Source organism: Hibiscus syriacus, unplaced genomic scaffold (genome assembly GCF_006381635.1).
Source record: "Hibiscus syriacus cultivar Baekdansim isolate YM2019G1 unplaced genomic scaffold, ASM638163v2 tig00112000_pilon, whole genome shotgun sequence".
Taxonomy (NCBI): Eukaryota; Viridiplantae; Streptophyta; class Magnoliopsida; order Malvales; family Malvaceae; genus Hibiscus; species Hibiscus syriacus.
The window spans coordinates 823,191-828,319 of NW_024063235.1; positions in this window are offsets into that span (position 1 = coordinate 823,191).

A 5,129-nucleotide genomic window follows, 5' to 3' on the forward strand; every position below is an offset into this window, starting at 1 on the left:
AAGATCCACAAACATCATATTTCAAAAACAAATGAATCTAAGAATCTATCTTTATAGAGTTTTGATACGGGTTTCTCACTTATATGGCCTAAATGACAATGCCAAAGATAAGTTTGATTCGAGTCATTTGTTTTTGATCTTTTAGTATTTATGTTATAAATGGTGTTTTCTTGATCTAAAATATAGAGGTCGTTAACCAATTGTGTCGACCATAAAAAAACATTATTGAGATAAAAAGAACAACAATTATTCTTAATAATAATCTCAAAACCAATATTGTCCAAACAAGAAATATAATAATGTTCTTAGTCAAACTAGGCACAAAATAACAATCCTCTAAATTTAAATCAAGTCCACTAGCAAAAGATAAAACATATGTTCCTACAGCTAATGCAGCAACTCTTGCTCCATTTGCCACTCGTAGGTCTACGTCTTCTTTAACCAAATTTCGTCTCTTTTGCAGTCGCTGTATAGAAGTACAAATATGAGAACCACAACCAATATCTAATACCCAAAAAATATATGTTGACAAATTAAAATCAATAACATAAATACATGAAACAAACTTTTCGTTTGCTTTTTCCTTCTTGACCTCTTCAAGGTAAATAGGGCAGTTTCTCTTCCAGTTTCCGATCTTATCGCAATGGAAACATTTTCCTTCCTTGATAACTCCCCCTTTGGGTTTCAATACATTTTTTTCCTTTCAGTTTCGCCTTACCGTTGTCCTTAGACTTTGTCGCTACCTTTTTTTTCCCTTTCCTTTGCCCTTATGGACCATCAAAATGGGCTTAGGTTCTAACTTTTTCATGTTACTTTCAGCAGTTCGTAACATGGCAAGTAACTGTGGCAAAGTCTTGTTAATTTCATTCATGTTGAAATTAAGGAAAAATTGGCTAAAGTTATCTGGCAACGATTGTAAGATAACATCGGTAGACAATTCATCTTTGAGAGGAAATTCCAATTTTTCCAACGTTTGGATATAGCCCATCATCTTGATGACATGAGCTCCTACAAGAGATCCCTCTACCATTTTGCATTGAAATAGAGATTTAGAGGTCTCATACCTCTCTTAACGTGCTTGCCCTTCATATATTTACTGAGATTTTGAATCATCTCATATGCAACAATGTCCTCATGTTGCTTCTAAAGCTCAAGAGTTATGGTGGCAAGAATTAGACATCCAACATCTAACATACCATCCATATGTTTCTTGAATTTGTCTTTTTCATCTCTTGAAGCATTAGCTGCCGGTTCATCAGGAACATGTTCTTCAATGAAATATTCCTTCCTTTCATATTTGAGAACAATTCTCAAATTATGAAACCAATCAAGTAAGTTTATGCCATTAAGCTTCTCCTTCTCAAGGAGTGATCATAGTGATAAAGTGTTGTTTGCCATTAAATCTACAATGAAAATATTAAAGTAAATTTACTGAATAATAAATTTATAAATATGTCTTTATTTACAAATTACTCTCACTATTTTATTCAAAATTAAAAACCCTCTCTATTTTAATTTTGAAAAAATTCAACGAAAAGTTTACTAGTGGGTGAGGATCCATAATTCATCAATTTCCTAAATCAGCTTCAGCTTTTCTTTTAGGATTGTGATTATTTAGGTAAGTAACACTTTATTAGTTATATCTCATGTAACTCATCCTTTTGGTGAACAACTCTTGTTCAAATCATTTCATTACTTATCCAAATACTTAACCTCTATGTTTCTAATCCTATTATAATAACCTAGCTAAGTTATTATAAATATCTTAACATGTGAATATTACTTGCTTATTCTTCGTGTTTAACCAAGATAGATTTATGTTCCAATGCTTTGGTAAAGCCCACACAATATCGATGAAGCCTTAATGAGGGTAAATATTGGACGGTTAAGTTAACTTAGATTATAAAGAGGGGTTTGCATAAATATCTCATCATTGTTAGATTTAATATTAGGCCCTTATTGATCTCATCATTATTCATTATTATTTTAGCATTTGTTGCATTAATCACATAAAACATATAAGCAATAAATAAGATGCAATGGCTATAGCCCCAAAAAAATAACTAAGGTGGCCCATCCTAAGCCAATGGGAGAACCAAAACCCTAAAACCTAAGATTACTCTCTAGGTATCTTCTCACCTTTAGTTCAGTCCGTTCTTCTACTCCTTTTGAATATTCATAGGATTACAGTTTAAAAGAAACTCGTTTTACATACGAGGGAATAAGATAAGAAGATAAATACAACTGAAATATAGAAAGGCACGAGACACAAGCTGTATTTTAAAATTCAACCATTGTAAATTGAAAAAGGGCTATAACCATGCATGTCAAACACCGTGTAAAACAAACATATCATATATATATATATATACATACATACACGTTGTTACACCTTTGTTAAAAATATTAATATGGGCCTACAATCTTTGTTAAAAACATAACTTCTATTTCTATAGAAAACCCTCAAGATTTGATAATACTTATCAACAGAATCATGTTTTTGGGATTTTCAATACCGAAGATTTTTTCTGCATCGGAACAACCATTGTTCCACTACCAAACGTGATCTGCTATCGCATACCCACCGATTATCATGTCAACAATTGACATATGGATTTCGTAAATCCTTGCTGCAATACACAGATTGTAAAAAAAGATTAACATATTAACTGAAACTTTAATCGACACTTACTTTACACAAAATCACATAATCGTTGAAAACAGTAAACCAAAACATCCATCTCATACATATCGCATTAACCAATAATTTAACCCGAATTTTTATTGTAAAAGTGGCTCTGGTACCACTGTTGGGACCGTCGACGCACCCCATGGTGTAGCAGAAACAAAAACTTGACGATCTCACCAGCGATCCAAGTACGCAAAATCGAAATCGAGAGGAAATTATGGAAATATTTACAGCGGGTTCTTTGAAAAATAGCAAAGACAACAGTGACTAATGGTGATCACGAACGGTTCTAATCATAAGCCTCTATGAAAACACGTCACTCTTACCCGATTGAGAACAAAATTTAATTTTCCCAAAAACAGTTTTGAGAAAAACGGTTGACGAAGAAAAAAAGGAGGTTGCTAGACTTTACCTCACTTTAAATATACGAGTTACCCTAACATATTAGAGATTTTAATTTAATTCGAACTAAATATCCATTAAAGACTTATAATTCAAATTACAATCTTTAACGTTTATTTAAACTCTTATTTAATTATTTCGAATTAAATATCTATTAAAAGAATAGTAATCAAAATTACATTCTTTTAATGTTTACTTACTATATTTGGGATAATTAAAATCATATGTATATCAAATATACATATATTAACTATAGATATATTTTAGTAACCTACAATCAATTGTACATCTTTTCTCATTTCAATCCTAGGGTGTGACCCTGTAGGTTCTTGTAACATTAGTAGTAATTATTAGAGCAATTCTAATATTACATATAATGAGTGACATCTAGGAATATATCATTGTCACCTAAGTTACAAGAAATTATGATTCGCATATCATCTTAGTGATTAACTCTTTTATGTATTATATCCTTTTGTCATTTATATCTAGAATAGACATAAGTCTTGGAATAGTCATGTGTGTATAACCCATCTATTGTTTCTTGATATCTAGAGTAGTCTATAATTAACGAATAATTTATGATATCTCATATCAACTTATTCGAGCATGGCCATACATTTCTAGTCTCACTCAATCAAGTGGCTTGTGATATATTTCCTATTATTTAGGAAGGACAAATCCTATCTTAATCATACACACCCCACTACATATATCGATATATATTCAATAACAGCCTTTATAGTGCAACCAGTTATGGAGCATGTTTAGTTGTATCAAAACATACAACAATATATGTTGGGATAGCATTGATCTCAAGTATGAGGATCATACATATAGTCATCACCATGAGCAATGTTATGACTGTCATATAATAATCCAAGACATATGCTCATGGTGGGTTATCATATATAAATTCTGAAATCTCTATGTCAATGACAGCTCATTGTCATCAATCAATAACATGTTAGTCTTAAACGTATTATTGTTGTCCATGCCCATAATAATACTTCACTATAGATCTTTAAATAATAATAATGTTATTATATGGACTTTAGTATCTTTCAGTTTAAGTTAAACAAAGACATATAACTAAAAATAATAGTGGCAATGCCTTTATTCAATAAAATCGATAAATAAATGTATTATTACAATCAACATATGATTGTTCTTTGGGCATACTCTAACTAATTTTATATGCCACATAATTATGTGGTATGCTGACCTTGTTAATTTTCTTGTTAGTGGTATACTTCCTTTTGATTTGAACAACTAGGGTAAGAAAAAATTCAAGCACGATGCAAGGTTCTACTTTTGGAATGAGCTATATTTATTCAAACATTGTGCTGGCCAACTCATTAGACGATGTGCATATAAAGAAGAGTAATAAGACATTCTATATCATTGTCATAGGCCCCAAGTGGAGGCCATTTTGGAGGAGCACGGACCGCTGCCAAGGTTCTGCAGTCAGGCTTTTATTGGCCAACTCTTTTCAAAGATGCTCAGGCATTTTACAAGTCTTGCGATCAACGCCAACGCACTGGAACATATCCAGGAGACATGAATACCACTGCAAGGCATTTTGGAAATTGAACTTTTTGACGTTTGGGGCATTGATTTCATGGGACCATTCCCATCATCTTGTGGTGATCTATACATTTTGCTTGATGTAGATTACGTATCCAAGTGGGTAGAGGACATTGCGACATCAAAGAATGATTCCAAAATCGTTCTTATGTTTTTGCACATCTTCACTCGATTTGGAGTACCTCTAGCCATCATTAGCGATGAGGGAACCCACTTTGATAACAAGTTAACTACCAAGGCATTAAGGAGGTATGGGTTCCATCACAATATTTCCACGACATACCATCCACAGACGAATAGCCAAGCTGAAATATCCAATCGTGAGATAAATTATATATTAGAGAGAGTGGTGAATTTGAGGTGGAATGATTGGTCGCCAAAGTTAGATGAAGCACTCTGGGCACATAGAACATCTTTCAAGACTTGTCTGGGCATGTCACCCTTCAAGTTG